General features: G+C 33.3%; 1 long non-coding RNA gene across 1 annotated transcript in view; it reads right to left on the reverse strand.

The window, feature by feature from the left end:
- The window catches only part of LOC115894352, a 60530-nt gene extending 42798 nt beyond the window's left edge, over positions 1 to 17732 (reverse strand). The window contains exon 1 of the long non-coding RNA XR_004054460.1: positions 17563 to 17732. This is a non-coding gene — a long non-coding RNA (uncharacterized LOC115894352). The remainder of the gene's footprint in view (positions 1 to 17562) is intronic.
- Between the last annotated feature and the right edge of the window lie 300 nt (positions 17733 to 18032).

Raw genomic sequence — 18032 nt, forward strand, 5'->3', positions numbered from 1 at the left:
TGAGTCTTTGTTTTTTTTTTTTGTTGTTGTTGTTTTTTTAATAAACTTTTAAAATTCTAGAATAGTTTAGATTTCCAAATTACTCAGACAATACAGAGACATCCCATAAACTCAATTCCCCTAGTATTAATATCTTAGTGTTGTACATTTTTCAAAATTAATAAAATGGTATTCATATATCGTTCTTAAAGACCATACTTCATTTAGATTCCTTAATTTTTTTAACCTAATGCTCTTCATATATTTTGTTTGTTTGTTTCAAGATCCCCTCCAGGGTATCACATTGCATTTGGATATCATGTCTTCTTTGGCTCTCTGAGTATGACAGTTTCTCAAACTTGCCTTGTTTTTGATGATCTTGATATTTAAAGGAATACAAGTCATCTATTTTGCAGAATACTTTATTCAGGATTTGTTTACTGTTATTCTCATGGTTAGGAGGGGAAGTATCAGTTTGGAAGAGGAAGACCGCAAATGTAAAGTGCCATTTTCCTTGTATTCCATCAAGGGTGTGAACTGTTAATGTGATATACTACTGTTGATGTTGACCTTGATCACCTGACTGATGTAGTGTTTGTCAGATTTTCTCCACTTTAAAGTGCCCCCTTTTACCCTTTTGCATTATGTTCTTGTTGGAAGGAAGTAACTATGCACAATCCATACTTAAGAAGTGGAAAGTTAAAGTTTATGTCCTTATAAGTGAAATGTTTATATAAATAACTGGGAAATCTGCTCAAGAGAGTTTTTTTTTTTTCTTTTCTCGAACTTTTACTAAATTTATTAATTTCATTATGGATGAATGTATATTATTATACTTTCGGGCTATAATCCAGTGTTTATTTAGTTAGTTTAGTTTTCCATTTCAGTCACATAGAGTTCTTTCACTTTTAGTTTCTTTGTCCCTTTGACATACTTTCATCATTGTAGATTTTTATTATATTATCATCCCTTACTTTATTAAAATACATGATGCTTCAGGTTCATCTTTTATATTCCATTCCCAAGTCCTAGAATGACTCATTTCTTTAAGGAGCCATGTTTTCCTTAAGGGACAATGGTATTATTAAACAAAATCTGTGTGCTTAGTGAGCTCATTGATACTGGGATGCCACTGTGTCCAGGTCTCTCAGCTGGGAAAGAAAGTATATGTGTGTATATATACCACACACAAACACCCACAAAACATGTGTAACTATATGGATATATTTTAAGTTTATTGAGTTCTTACTGAAGTTGTCAAATCGCATTCATTATCATGTGGATCTTACTAGCCTTCTCATCTCTGTCTTTTAAGTGTAGATTTTATTTTATTTTCATTTAATGTACTGATTACATTGTTTGGCTTGTCCATTAGCCTTCCTTCCTTCTTTACTTCTCTCTTTTCTCCTTTCCTTCCTCCCTTTCTCTGTCCCTTTATTGTTACTCTCTTCTCTCCTGTTCAATGACTTATCACTTTCTGAAGAGAGTCTCATAAAAACCTAACAATATTTTGATGCATTCATCATGTTAAAAATATTTTTGCACACTTTGGTTTCAGATATTTTAGAGATATAATTTTTGTTATTTTTACCTTGTTTCCCTGGTAATGTCTTCATTTTAATATTGTGAAGTAAATTATGGTTATTTCAATTCAAGCTTTTTTCTTTATAGTGTATTTTATCTGATTTTAATACAGCTGCATAAGCTTACTTTTGATCAGCATTTTTTTAGGGGGGAGGGTACTCTCTTCCCATCTTTAAGCCTTTAACCTTTTTGTATTTTTTTTCCTATTAGCTCTTTCTTGTAAGCATTGTATAACTAAATTTTCGTTCTTTGCACATTGTAAAAAACTATTTTCAAATTCAGTTGAAATTATTAATATTTATTGTGATTGTGAAGAGATATGCTCTGTGATAAATAAATTTTTGCAGCTTTTATTCATTTATTTATCTCTCACACTAGGAAAATTCCTAACAAATATTAGATATACAAAAATAATTAAATTAATTAATTATTGTTCTTTAAAATTTCCCTGCCATTATGTTTTCTGACTTTATACGCAATTATATAATGTGATTTATATAAACTATGGTTTATTTTTAGTTTTTTCTTTTCCTGAAAATTAGTAATTTGATTATATCTTTCCTGTTTTATCTACTCTAATTTTCAATTGCATATCTATTTTCTATTATTGCATGATACTCATACATTGCAACTTGTACATCTTAATCAATCCCTCTGTCTTTTTCCTCAAGTACTAAGAAAGTAAGAACTCATCAATTCTTTCAGCTTCATAACTGACAGCATCCAAATCTCACCTCAATTGCTTATGACCTTAGAGAAATATACAATTTAAATTCCTTTTTTCCTTCATTTTCAAAATATAGGGAGAAGATGAATATCTACTGGAATGAGTCACAATGAGAAGTGAAATGTTATATGTAAAGCAATTAAAACTCTAAGCAAAATATGAGATAGCTTGTGTCATTATTGTGGTATATTTCATTTTCTATTTCTTTTAAACTTCAAATTAAGTAATGTTAGTCAATAATTATTTAAATTTCTGAAACTTTTACCTACCAGGGTTTCTAATTATTAACATTTTCTGCATTCCATTCTTTCCTCTCAAGTTTTAGTTTTTTCTTACATTTTTGGTAGTCCTTTATTTGATGATATTTGAGTGTGAAATTTGTTTAATATTTAGCCTGAAAAATAGCTTCATATTTCCTCTACACTTTTATGAACACTTAGCTGGGCAAAGAATTTTCAGTTAAGAATTATTCTCATTAGCAATTTCAGGACATTTTATTTGTTATGGATCTCATTATTAGTGATGAGAAGTAAGTGGTTAATCTGATTTTCTCCACTTTAGGAGTTTTATCTTTTTTCAATTGTGACTATTTTTCATCCACAATCACTGAAAAAAATTCTCAATATATTTATTTGCTTTTCAAGAAACTACAGTTACATGTGTCTTCATGTTTTCATTATGTTTTCTATTTTTCATAAATTTATGTATCCAGCTTAATATCAATAATATTTTCAGATCTATCTCAAAGTTTGCATATTATCTCATTAGCATCTGGACTGCAATTTAACATGCCCATTGATTTCTTATAAAATTTCAATAACGAAATATTTCAAAAAGTCATTTTGTATTTTTTTTCTTTTAAATGTTATTTTAAGTTCAGGGGCACATGTGCAGGATGTGCAGGATGTGCAGGTCTGTTACATAGGTAAACATGTGTCATGGGGTGAGCTGTAAAGATTATTTTACCACCCAGGTATTAAGCCTCATATAAATTAATTATTTTTCCTAATCCTCCCCCTCCTACCACCCTGCTTTCTGGTAGGCCCCAGTGTATGTTGTCCCCTCTATGAGTCCATGTGTTCTCATCATTTAACTCCCACTTATAAGTGAAAACATTTGGTATTTGGTTTTCTGTTTGTGTGTTAGTTTACTAAGTATAATGGCCTTCAGGATATGTTCCTGCAAAGTATATGTTCCTGCAAAGGACATAATCTAATTCCCTTTTATGCCTGCATAGTATTTCGTGGTGTATATGTACCACATTTTCTGTATACAGTCTATCATTAATGTACATTTAGGTTGTTTCCATGGTTTTGCTATTGTGAATAGTGCCGCAATGAACATACATGTGCATGTGTTTTTATAACAGAACAATTTATATTCCTTTGGACAAATATCCAGTAATGGGATTGCTGGGTCAAATGGTATTTCTGTTTCTAAGGTTTTTAAGGAATTGCCACACTGTCTTCCTCAATGGTTCAACCAATTTTCACTTTTGCCAACAATGTAAAAGCATTCCTTTATCTCCACAACCTTGTCAGAATCTGTTATTTTTTGACTTTTTAGTAATAGCCATTATGACTGGTGTGAGATGGTATTTCACTGTGGTTTTGATTTGCATTTCTCTAATGATCAGGGATGTTGCACTTTTTTAAATATGTTTGTTGGTGGCATGTATGTCTTCTTTTGAGAAGTATCTGTTCATGTCCTTTGCCCACTTTTCAATGGGGTTGTTGTCTTTTTCTTCTAAATTTGTGCACATTCCTTATGGATGCTGGATATTAGACCTTTGTCAGATGAAGAGATTGAAAAAATTTTATCCCATTCTGTAGGTCATCTGTTTACTCTGTTGATAGTTTCTTTTGCTGTGCAGAAGCTCTTTCATTTAATTAGATCATGTTTGTCAAATTTTGCCATTGTGGCAATTGCTTTTGGCATCTTTGTAATGAAATATTTGCCTGTGTCAATGTTCTGAAAGGTATTGCCTAGGTTTTCCTCTAGGGTTTTTATAATTTAGTGTTTTCCATTGAAGTCTTTAATCCATCTTGAATTAATTGCTGTATATGGTGTAAGGAAGGGATCCAGTTTTAATTTTCTGTGTATGGCTAGCCAGTTCTACTAGTACCATTTATTGAATAGGAAATACTTTCTCTATTGCTTGTTTTTGTCAGGTTTATTGAAGATCAGATAGTTTTGGTGTACAGTCTTATTTCTAGGTTCTCTCTTATGTTCCATTAGTCCATGTGTCTGTTCTTGTATCAGTAGCATGCTGTTTTGGTTACTGTAGCATTGTAGTATAGTTTGAAGTCAGGTAGCCTGATGCCTGCAGCTTTGTCCTTTTTGCTTAGGATTGCCTTGGTCATTTGGGCTCTTTTTTGATTCTATATGAATTTTAAAACAGTTTTTTCTACTTCTGTTAAGACTGTCAATGGTAGTTTAAGAGGAACAGCATTGAATCTGTAAATTGGTTTGGGCAGTATGGCCATTTTCATGACACTGATTCTTCCTATTCATGAGCAGGTAATGTTGTTCCATTTGTTTGTGTCATCTCTGATCTCTTTGAGCAGTGGTTTGTAGTTCTCCTTGTGGAGGTCCTTCTCTTCCTTTGTTAGCTATTTCTAGATATTTTATTCTTTTTGTGGCAATTGTGAATGAGAGTTCATTTGTGATTTTGTTCTTGGCTTGACTGTTTTTGATTCTTATGAATGCTAACGATTTTTCCACATTGATGTTGTATCCTGAGACTTTGCTGGAGTTACTTATAAGCCTAAGAAGGTTTTGGGCTGAGACAATGCAGTTTTCTAGGTACAGGATCGTGTCATCTGCAAACAAAGATAATATGACTTTCTATCTTCCTATTTGAATACGCTTTATTTATTTTTCTTGCTTGATTGCCCTGGCCAGAATCTCCAACACTATGGTGAATAGAAATGGCGAGAGAAGTAATCCTTCTCTTGGGCCAATTTTGAAGAGGAATGTTTTCAGCTCTTGCTTATTCAGTATGATATTGGTTGTGGGTTTGTTATAAATGGCTTTGATTATATTGAGATGTGTTCCTTCAATACCTAGTTTACTGAGAGATTTTAATATGAAAGGATATTGGATTTTATCAAAAGCATTTTCTGTGTCTATTGAGATAATGTGTTTTTTGTCTTTAGTCCTTTTTAGTTGATGAATAACACTTATTAATTTGTGTATGTTGAACCAAGCTTGCATTCCAGGGATGAAACCTTTTTGATCATGGCGGATAAGTTTTTTGATGTGCTGCTGGATTTGATTTGATAGTATTTTGTTGTGCTTTTTGCATCAATGTTCATCAAGGATATTAGCCTGAAAATTTCTTTTTGTTGCTGTTGTATCTCTGCCAGGTTTCAGTGTCAGGATGTTGTTATCCTCACAGAATGACTTAGAGGAGTTAGAGGAGTTAGAGAGGAGTCCATTCTCAATTTTTTGGAATAGTTTTAGTGTAAATGGTGGCAGCTCTTCTTTGTACATCTAGTAAAATTCATCTGTCCGTCCATCTTGCCCTGGGTTTTTTCTGGTTGGCAGGCTTTTTACTACTGCCTCAATTTCAGAACTTGTTATTGGTCTGTTCGGGGATTCAATTTCTTTCTAATTCAGTCTTGGGAGGGTGTTTGTGTCCAGGAATTTATCTGCTTCCAGATTTTCCAGTTTATGTGCCTAAAGGTGTTTATGATATTCTCTGATGGTTGTTTGTATTTCTGTGGGGTCAGTGGTAATATCTCCCTTATGATTGCCGATTGTGTTTGTTTGAATATTCTCTCTTTTCTTCTTTATTAGTGTAGTCTATCTATTTTGTTATTATTATTATTTTTTGAAATAACAGCTCCTGGATTCATAGATCCTTTGAATGGTTTTCTATGCTTCTATCTCTTTCAGTTTAGCTCTGATTTTGGTTATTTCTTGTCTTCTGCTAGCTTTGGTGTTCGTTTGCTCTTAGTTCTTCCATTCTTTCAGTTGTGATGTTAAGATGTTAATTTGAGATCTTTTTAGCTTTTTGATGTGGGCATTTAGTGCTGTGAATTTCCCTCTTAACACTGCCTTAGCTGTGTCTCAGAGATACTGGTACATTTTATCTTTGTTCTCATTAGTTTCAAAGAACTTACTAATTTCTGCCTTAATTTCATTGTTTACCCCAAAGTCATTCAGGAGCAGGTTGTTCAATTTCCATATAGTTGTACTGAGTGAATTTCTTAGTCTTGAATTCTACTTTGATAGCTCTGTGATCTGAGAGACTGTTAAGGGCAACCAGAGAGAAAGGCCAGATCACTTACAAAGGGAAGCCCATTAGACTAACAGCAGACCTCTCAGCAGAAACTCTACAAGTCCGAAGAGATTGGAGGCCAATATTCAACATTTTTTTTTTTTTTTTTTTCAGAAGGAGTTTCACTCTTGTTGCCTAGGGTGGAGTGCAATGGCACAATCTCGGCTCACTGCAACCTCGGCCTCCCACGTTCAAGCGATTCTTCTGCCTCAGTCTCCCAAGTAGCTGGGATTACAGGGGCCCACCACCACGCCCAGGTAAGTTTTTGTATTTTTGGTAGAAATGGGGTTTCACCATGTTGGCCAGGCTGCTTGAACTCCTGACCTCAGGTGATGCACCCGCCTCAGCCTCCCAAAGTGCTGGGATTACAGGCGTGAGCCAACATGCCCGGCCCCCAACATTCTTAAAGAAAATAATTTTCAACCAAAGTTTCATATTTAGCCAAACTTCATAAGCAAATAAGGAATAAGATCCTTTTCAGACAAACAAATGCTGAAAGAATTTGTTACCACCAGACCTGCCTTGCAAGAGCTCCTGAAGGTAGCACTAAATATGGATCAGAAATACCATTACCAGCCATTACAAAAACACACTGAAGTACACAGACCAGTGACACCATAAAGTAACCACGTAAACAAGTCTGCAAAATAACCAGCTAGCATTGTGATGACAAGATCAAATCCACATATAACAATATTAACCTTAAATGGAAATTACTAAATCCACCAATTAAAAGACAGAGTGCCAAGTTGGATAATGAACCAAGACACATTGATAAACTGTATTCAAGAGACCCATCTAACATACAAAGACACACATGGGCTGAAAATAAAGCGATGAAGGAAATTTTATCAACCAATGGAAAACAGAATAAAAAGCAGGGATCACAATCCTAGTCTCTGACAAAACAGACTTTAAAACAACAAAGATCAAAAAAGACAAAGAAGAGCATTACGTAATAGTAAAGGGTTCAATTCGACAAGAAGAATTAACTATCTTAAATATGTATGTGCCCAACACAGGAGAACCCAGATTCCTAAAACATGTCCTTAGAGACCTTCAAAGAGACTTAGACTCCCACACAATTAGAATGGGAGACTTTAACACCCAACTCACAATATTAATATTAGACAGATCATTGAAATAAAAAATTAGCAAAGATATTCAGGACTTGAACTCAGCTCTGTATCAAGTTGACCTGATAGATACCTATAGCACTCTCCACTCATTTTGCTTTCTTTTCAAGTTTTTGTTTTTTTTCTACACTTATTTTTTAAAATCTCTAATCCATCATTTTTAATAACTTTAAATATTCAATTATTGTAATTTCTTTAAGATTGGTCTCTTATTTATGTGGTAATATCTTGATATGCTAATGTTCTACTTTATTATATAAGTTGACTCCATGTTGGATATTATACGGTTTCCTTTGTTTGTGTGTTCATTATTTATTTTTACCAGAAAATCTTTTTATTTTCTTTCTGCCTACTCATGGCCCCTCCCCTTCCCACTCCAATAACGTCCCATATGCTCTGGGCTTGGGTAGTGTCTATATAGCATGGTTATGTGTTTTCTTTGTCCAGTTTCTCTACATATTTCACATATTCTGTAAGATTATTTTATGTTTAGTTATTAATTTTTTATTCTGTTACATCATAGTTCAAGGTAAAAAGTCACATGCAATATGATTTTGGGGTTTTAGTTTTTCCATAGGTTTGCTTATCTCCAACATAGCACCAGGAAACATAGATTTTTGTCAGGTCTGAAGATCATATCAGATTTTGTGTGTGAAGAGATTTAGTTACAATGTGGTTGTTTCATCAAAGCCTCGGGTCATTTAGTATTTTCTGATAGTATTAGTGTGTCTACAGGAAGAAGAAAGATTCATGGGAACTGAGAAAAGGGAGGTGAGGCAGGCAAATACCTGGTCTGGGGTAATGGTCCATCACCCATCCTTATCTTGAAAACAAGGCTTCCCATCAACATGTTCTAAAGCTGTATTTGAGTCTCTCTTCTAAAAGTATGGTTGGGCATTCAGTAGTGAGGTGATTTAGGAAACGGATATTTAGTACATTGTTATTTGAAAAAACTTATTGTGGGTCTAGAATCCCTGGACTATATGTGAATAATCAGAATGATCTGTTAATATAAAAATGTAGATTTTATTTCAAAGATGCTATGATCATATGGACATAAGAGGGTCGCTGATACAAATTAGATGACAATTAAACTGTGCTCTATTAATTTTTTTATTATACACTTTTCTTTCTTGTTTAAAAATAGTCGAACAGATACATACGTATGAACACACAAAAAAGTGAACAGATAAAAATCTGTACAAATTTATTGTTCACAGGTGGCCTCCCAATCTGCATCTTTGAACATGAGTGGGTGATACTGAGAAGCATGTGGGATGATATAGTAATGACTGTGTTACTTTCTTTCCTCACCTTTATTTTATTTCCTAGACTTGAAAATTCAAAACCTGAACGTTTTGTTGTGTCATATGTTCTACAACATTGTCAGGGAAAGTTTAGCTTTCCTATCAGTCAGTAAGCCCTTGGGATGTTTCTCAGAAGGAAGCTGAAACTGACAAACTTCTCCTACATAGAAGAGGACATGCACTGGATTCCTGTGTGAATTTGAGGGATTGTATCTGCTAAACACATGTATCTACAGAGCATTCTCAGAATTCTATGAGTTCAGAAAAGATTTTTTTAACAAATAATTTCAAACATGATTTTTTAGTAATGAAAAACCAATGGAGGTAGATGCTTCGAGCAGGCTTTTCAAAGGAAGAAAAGAGTGACTCATACAATTTCCACATTGTAAAAGAAAACTAAGTGTAAGGGTTGCAACAGGCCAAGGTGACAACAATTAATTTCTAATCAATATCTCTCTCTTTCTTCTTTACTCAGTAACTGTTTAAGGTGCTATATCAGAGATGATACTGCTCCCAGTTTCCTATTTAGTTTGATAAAAAATAAGAAAACTAAATATGTGAGGCATTATCTAAAAGAAAATTACTCTTAGGGGAACCATTTTACTAACTTGGAAATCAGAAGACTACAAAAACTCCCACTCTTTTCATGGAGAAGAGGGAAGTGGAGGGTCTGAAAGGTATCAAAGATTAATGTGACAAACTTCCTAGATCATCTGTGCTCCTGCCTGCCTAGGAAACCAAATATAGTCGATTCAAGGAGGAATTCAATGCTGTCACCTCAGCACTTCACATACTTTGGTCATTAATCATAATAGCTTGTTAATAAGGTCACCCAGACTTGATTATTTTTTTTTTCCAGCCTTTCTAGTCATGCATCTCATACTGAAGAATGACATGTCCTTTGGTCTTAATTGAGAAAATTACATTTATTGAATATTGAATATAGTTCAATGTTGCTTATGATACATTGGGAAATATGCATAGATAAAATTTTATTTTTAAAAAATTGAAAAATTTATACAACTAATACAAAGAGGACAATTTATGGGCAAAGATTATATTGTCCTGAAGTTTCTAGGGGACTTCTTGATGAAGGCCAGGATTGACATTGCTCTTTAATAGTGCAGGTGGAAGAAGATGAGATAGGATGTTGTTGCACTTAAGGAGAATAGATGTAATAAAGGATTGTCTTAATATATGAAAGGAGCATCTATGGAGCAGTGAGAAGTTAGTAAAGTTGAAAATATTTTTGGACTATGATTTCCCTTGTGGTCAGATGTCTTTATATTTTTACATTTCAGTACATTGGAGAGTGATAGCTTCCACAACATATATTTGACAAATAAGTCAATACTGAATTACTACTATTTGTAAGCAGGAGAGAGCATAAGGAAAAGTATATTTATGAAAAATATAAATAGAACTAAAAAACTATAATGGGAATAATGTATTAGAAAGAAGTAAAATACATATGAGAATGCTGTTATCTTCAAAATGACATGGAAAAGAAGTAACAAATTTAAAAAGTATTATGAAATAAGTTTACCAGACTTATCAATTAATTGGATTTGTTGAGTGAAGAGGGAGGAAGAAATTTAGTTAACTGTAAAGCCTAGAACCAAGATTAATGAGATAATAATTTTATTATCCAATGATACTCAGAACCAAAAGGGCTAACAAGTTTAGAATAAAATAAAGAGTGTCACATCCAGCAGTGAGAACAGAGCCATACAAAAGCTATATTTTTTCATGCAAGTACGTTTGGTTTTTGAGTATCTGAAAACTTGGGAGAAACAGAATTCATCTAAAACTTTACTGTTAATAGAAATGATATAACCCAACTATTACTTTCAAATATGTCTTTACAGCAAAGAGAAAGCAGCAGACAACAAACAAGGACCAAGCCTGGCTTCTATTTCACGGACGGACAAGTATTCTTGTTATTGAAGTAAAAGCTAGATTAACAAGACTCTTTCCTACAGTGCTCCTGAGAACTCCTTAAAGGCAATGTATCGTGTACTCTCCTGCATTAGACATTTGATTTCTTGAATACAATAATATGGAGTGGATCTTCTACATGCTAAGAAAGTATGTGAGATGACATGATTGCCTTCCAATACTCAAAGCCAATGTGACAGGTATAGATACGTATTTCTTTACGAAGGCCTATAGCTTTCCAAATAATCATCCCAAAACTTAAGCATGCTGATTATTTATCAAAACTTAATCCATCTACCTATGTTGAACCATCATTAAATCAACATTTTTTAATATTAAATCACTTAGCAAGACACAGCCATACTAAATGATATATATGTATACACACACAGAGATCAATAGCTAGATATAGATATAGATATAGATATAGATATAGATATAGATATATCTGAGGTTATTGTGATTCTAGTTTAAGATTTTTCCAGGGCCAGGTACAGTGACTCATGGCTGTAACCCCAGTGCTTTGTGAGGCTGAGCTTAGAGGATTGCTTGGTGCCAGGAGTTTGAGACTAGCTGCACAACACAGCAAGACTCTGTCTGTACAAAAAATAAAATAATAAATAAATAAATAAATAAAATAGGAAATGGTGGAGTTCACTGGCAGTCCTAGATACTCAGGAGGTTGAGGCAGGAGAATCCTTTGAGCACAGGAGTTTGAGGTTATAGTGAGCTATGATCTTGCACTCCAGCCTGGGTAACAGAGCAAGACCCCGTCTATTAAACAAACAAACAAAAAAGACTTTTCTAGATGTTCTCATGGAATATAGGCAGCCAGAAAGGCATTCTACTGAGCATAAAATATAACTTGATTCATTATAATAATTACTGACATTTAACAAAATATTGTTAGGTGACATATATTGTATAAAGTGCTTCAGATATATTATCTCATTTAATCCCCAACCAATCAATTTTACAAAGGAAAGAAATATGCTTTAGAATAACTAAGTAAATTTTTCAATATTACACATCTAGGAATCATCACAGCAAGACACCAAGATAAAACCTGAACTAACATAAAAGCCAAGCCATCTGAACCACCATACAGGGTAGACTGTGCCACTACTAGGTCTTGGAAGGGAGACAAAATAGAAGTGCGGGATACGAAAATGGAGCTACAATGAGTGATAAAAATGTATTAAACTAAACAGTTCAGTATTATTCCATTTTCTCACTGCTATAAAGAAATGCCTGAGGCTAGGTCATTTATAAAGGAAAAAGGTTTAATTGACTCACAATTCTGCATGGTTGGGGAGGCGTCAGGAAATGTGCAATCATGGAGGAAGGCAAAGGAGAAGTACCTTTTTCATAAGGTGGCAAGTCTTGGGAGGGACTGTCAAACACTTATAAAACCATCAGATCTCGTGAGAACTCACTCACCATCATGAGAACAGCATGGGGGAAACTGCCTCCACCACCCAATCGCCTCCCCACAAGTCCCTCCTTGACACCTAGAGATTCTGGGGATTACAATTTGAGATGAGATTTGGGTAGGGACACAGAGCCAAATTATATCAGGAGGTAGATCTGGTAAATTCAGGTATATAGCCTCAGTGAAATCATATGCACAGTAGCATTTTCTGAAAAGGTACACTTTCACCAAATCCTGATCATAGTAGAAAAGAAATGTGAAAATAGGAGAAAAAAGAAAAAAATTCAAAAGGAGAAAAAAGAAAATAGGTGAAATTATATTACACATATTTCTCCAATGTGTAATACAACAGGTAAAGAAATTCTATTTCTCCAAAGAAAATAGGAGAAAAAAGACAAAAAAACATGTCTGATAATTTGAATTTTTTATTTATTTCTCTGTGGACAATATTATAGTTCATAGTATTCCTTTATGTGTGTGTATATATGCATTAATTATATAGTACGTATTTTATACATTTTTCCTCTGGTAATACATAGGGAATTTATCAAGTGCTAACTGCGTGATTGAGAAGTGGCAACCTGAACAGAATAGGAAAAAGAATATTAATTTTTTAAAAATATATTTCAATAATATAAAATGGCATTAGGAGGTGTTCTGTTTCATTACTACTTATTGAGTTATGTTAACATAATTCCTTTTTGTCTTTAAGGAGTTCCATATTTGTGGACAAGTTTGCTCCAGAGACATCTACATATTAAGAATGCATACTTACGATACACAGAAGATAATAGGAAAGGCAAGGGTACCAAGAGAGTTTGAAAGGTAAGAAATTATAGTTAATATATGAAGAATAAGTTCTTCAACTAAATTGGGTAACTAAATAATAATTAGGACCTTTTTCTTGTATTTAGTACAAACCCAGGTTAAGAGAAAATCAGATTTACTTCTGTGCTTATCGTCGTAATAGTCCTATTGAGTAGAGGAGGAAAATATAATAGAGAAAGGAAAATGTAATATATTCTTGATTGAGAGAGAGGGAGTGGTCTCCTGCTTCACCAAAACATGATCTTCCATGTGTAAACTTGGTTATCTTATCTGAAAATTTTATAAGATTAAGTATATGACTCAATGAAATATCTTTAGCTCAAAAATGAATTGTAAAACTCCCTCTATTTTTAACTCACTGAGTAATGTTTAACAAGGCAATTTACATCCCTGTCATTCATTCCTTCTTACAGTAAGATGTGTTCTTCTGCATTATTCTATATTTTTTCTATCCGGAGAAAATGTGAAAGAATTTGAGAAAAGTGAAAAACACAAGAGAAATATTCTCATCTGGAGAAGGAGATGCATACACTGTGTTATTTAGATTCATGGCTGGATCAGATACTTCAAGTTAATGGAAGAGCCTGAGGAGTCATAAAAGATGACATTGAAGAGTTGAATGAAATAAAGTATTATAGATTATGTTAATATTTCTTCAGTAGCAAAAGGAAAAGGTCTCAAATCCTAATCAGCAGTTAGGATAACTCAGTCTAAGGAAGTAAGCTGGAACTGATGATCAGATGTTCTAGGTCAATGAAGAGACCCCAGAAGGTCAGAGGAGCTCTCACACCATGGCACCATGTTGCTGACAGCCCACACCCTACTGACTGGAAATTAGTTATCAAGCATCCCACATGCTCTTTGAGGAAAACAGAATAAGATAAATAAAAATAGCACATAATAGGAATTACGTGGTAGAAAGAATAACTAAACTGATTTTCTAGGTAGGCATGGGGCGCCTTGATTCAGTGAATCTATAATGGCCAGGGCTACAAGGAGGCAAAGATTTTCTACTTGGACAAAGTCTAGCCAGGCTCCTCAGATATTTTTTCTTGACTGGGCCTCAACCTTGGCCCATGAAGACTTGAACAAACACTAACATGGTTTCTAACAGCTCAAGACTACATTCCTAGGATGTTCTCTGTACCCCTTGAAGAGCCTTCTTGAGAAAACTCAAGTCAACTTAAAGAATGTCCTGTTTGTTCCAGTATATTCTAGAGATCAGGCTACTGCTCCCCACTCCCACCCCAGGTTCTGTGGCAGTATAGAAACCTAACTTCAATAAGCGCCAGGTTAGCAGACCCAGATGGCTTTCTCATGGACCAGTCTCTGCCTTTTATAATTTTTCACTCCTTCTCACCCTCCTCCGTACTCTCTCATACTCTATGGAAAATATCAAGTAATAGCTATACAAATTGAAGTTGAGTTTAGTTCATGTGGTACTCTTTTTCTTACTGTATTAGTATATTATTGACTGCAGTCTGTTCTTATCCCCTTAACTAGTGGCAGGTTTGGTTTATCTTTGACAAGGTGGAGGAGCAAGATGAGTCAGGCCGAGCCTGAAATGGGCCAGTTATAAGGAGAGGTTTATGGGTTAGCGATGGACAAGCATGAGTGAGCAACCTGGGGACATTGATTGAGAAAATTTAAAGTTACCATAGGTGTGAAAATAGTGGGAGAATACTAAATGAAATCAGTCTTATTATTTTTCTTAATTCTATTTATACACTTTTGACAATGTGAGTTCTTAAGGTGGAAAGGGAATATGATAGGATAAATAGCATGAAGGAGAAAAAGATGAGATTCTAAGAAAAGGAGGGCAGAGAGAAAAGGGGGGCAGACAGAATGAAAAGGAGGACAGGAAAAATAGATGACAAGGAGGAGGAAAAGGAAGAAAAACAACAGTAAGGTTTTAACATTTTCTTACATTTTTCAGATACATTTGGTAACAACATAGTGAAATTGATTACATATTTTCATTGAAAGGTAAGGTTAAAGTTCTATATGATGAGAAATGAGTAAACATGCTTTCATTGGTTGATCTTTAATAAAACAAGAGGGTGACACACTGAAGAAAAACTGTGTGGCTATGGTAAGTTACTTTCCTCGTTTGTTTTATTTTTTCAAATTGCGTCTGAGTTCCTATAATGTAAACAGGGCTCTGCTGCTTTCTCAAGGTTTTTTTTTTTTTTTTTTTTTTTTTTTTTCTTATCCTTATCAACACACAGATCTTTAACATTTGAGCATAGGGCAATAAAGTAAATAAGTAGAATTAATTATTTTGACCTTTAAAGCAAGTACCTATTTTTCCAATCTATTCTATTTTTCTACCTTAGCAGTTAATTTTAGACAATTTTCTTCTATATTTACATTTAGTGACAAATAAATAGAATTAAAAAAATGTATACTTTCACAGCAGAATTCCATACAATTAGCAAATATATATGGTCCAGTAAAAATACAAAATCTTGAATCAAAAACATTAATATTTTTGTCTAACTCTGCTACCTTATATATGCAGCATTTTATATTAACATATGTTAGACACATTTGCCTGTAATATTATTCTCATTTTATTCATATATATATAGACATATATTAAGGAAAGTAGTTTAAATAGAGCCTACGCAAAAGTCATGCAGTTGGTTATTAGACTAGACCAGCACTTTAGCTTTTATTTGTTCATTATTTTCCATTTCAGTCAGGGAACTATACTTAACTACTCTCTTATATTCAATATTTTTAAACTTATAATATTCCCTGCTCTCTTTTTTAATTCTCTTATTTATAAATATGGAAATGCAATTTCTGTCCTCTGTGAGACTTACTTTGTGGAATGCATAAAATAAATTTTCTTGGCAGTAACAAGTAGAAATATGTGTAATATAATTTCATCTACTGTTTCCCTGATCACCTTTATTAGTATAAGAATAGGTTAAATACAAGATATTTTTCTCTACTCTGTAGCCTATAAGGTGGCCCATGTTCCTAAAGTCCCCAAACATTTAAAAAATATCTCCCATTATCAATAGTAACACCATACATGTATTAATAAATATAAACACAATAAAAAGACTCTATGATTTGTTATTATGCTAAAAATATGTTTACATTCTCTCAAATTCTTTAAAATAATTTTTTCTATAGTTTTAAAATTTTGTGTTATTTTTCATACTAAGTCTTTTGAAACCCTGGAATTTCAGAACTATAAGGCACATCACAAATGTAACAATTATTCATTTTGAAAATAAAGAAATAAAACTAGATAGAGGAAATGACTTATTAATTGATGTCTTGATACTAGACTAATTTTTCTACCTCATTATTAATTGCAGGCTGCAATATGATTTTATCTTAAGAAACAAAAACATTATTTGGAATCCATGGAGCATTAGAATGGCAACTCAAAAAGTCTGTGAAAACATCTGTAGGGTTACATATAATAAAACACCAATAATTATTATTTCTAATATTAATTCATTCATAATTTAACAAGGGACCCAACTTAAATGCCTGAATGAATATGATGACATTTGAATTAAGAGAACATAACAGTAGTCATACATATTAAGAAAACAATTTGGAAACCAAAATTAAACTTTCTCAAATATATCAAGTTTCAAATATAATATATAATTTTTGATATCTCAGTCAAGGTGGCATACAGGCAATTCTATTATGTTTTAGAGTAATTTCAATTTTATGAAAGAATAGTTATACATACTATGTAATCCTAGATAAGATCTAACCTAAGCAAAATATTTTCAGAAAATGTAATCATTGACATCCACCTCCTAGCCTGTATTTACTCATCCTTTTAAAATTTTGCAATTTTGTATATCTAATAATTCTCATCAGAATGGGCTCCATAGGATAAATCTGCTGTCAATCTTCATGTTTACATATGACTTCCAGTCACTGTGTTTTGTCTCCTGGATGGATGTGTAATTCAGTTAATAACTTGTGACTAAGAATGGCATGCATATTTTTAATAGGCATCCTTATAACCAAAAAATAATTCTGAACACTTAACACATATTAGTTTATTTCACCCTTATATTTAATTATATTAATCATATTTTTATACTCCCAATTCTCAAATGAGAAAACTGAGGGACAGAAATACCAAATACTGATCATACTTGATTGAAAGTAGATAGACTTTTCACCCTATGGACAATATGGAGTCAAAACTACCATATTTATTCTTTAGCTGGAAACAATCAAAACAATGACAAAATATATAAAATAACAATTTCAACATACTAGATCTCAGGCAATGAAGGACAGTTATCCTTGAGACAGGATAAATAAATAAGGTAAGTTTCATCTTTACTACAACTTACTGTTTTAGGAGTTTCCAGGCCAACATGAGGGAGGGGGAAGTCAGGCAGAGCCCAGATGACTGCTTAATTAAAGAGAAAAGTTTGAGAGCCCAGAGAGAAGTTAGCTAGAGTTCTCATTAGAGATCTCTAAAGAGGAGATTGCTGCATAGAGAGAGAACACTAGAAATATTAAGAGGATCCCTCCTTGAGTATCCAGCTGAGTAATGATCAGCACATACATGTGGCAGAGCTAACCAAGATCAGACAAGAAAAGGTCTGAAACTATTAGATAAAGCGGTGCCCAAAGCTCACAGAGTCAGAAATTGCGTTTCCCCAACAGCCAGACTAGAAAAATATTATAAATAGCATAAATACGATGAGTGGAGGCCCTTGACTTGGGCAAATAATTTATGAGATGCCAAAAAAAAAAAAAAAAAAAAAAAAAAAACAGACAAAAAAAAACTTGCAATCAAAATACATGTTAATATAAT

The sequence above is a fragment of the Rhinopithecus roxellana genome, chromosome 17 (assembly GCF_007565055.1).
Source record: "Rhinopithecus roxellana isolate Shanxi Qingling chromosome 17, ASM756505v1, whole genome shotgun sequence".
Classification (NCBI taxonomy): Eukaryota; Metazoa; Chordata; class Mammalia; order Primates; family Cercopithecidae; genus Rhinopithecus; species Rhinopithecus roxellana.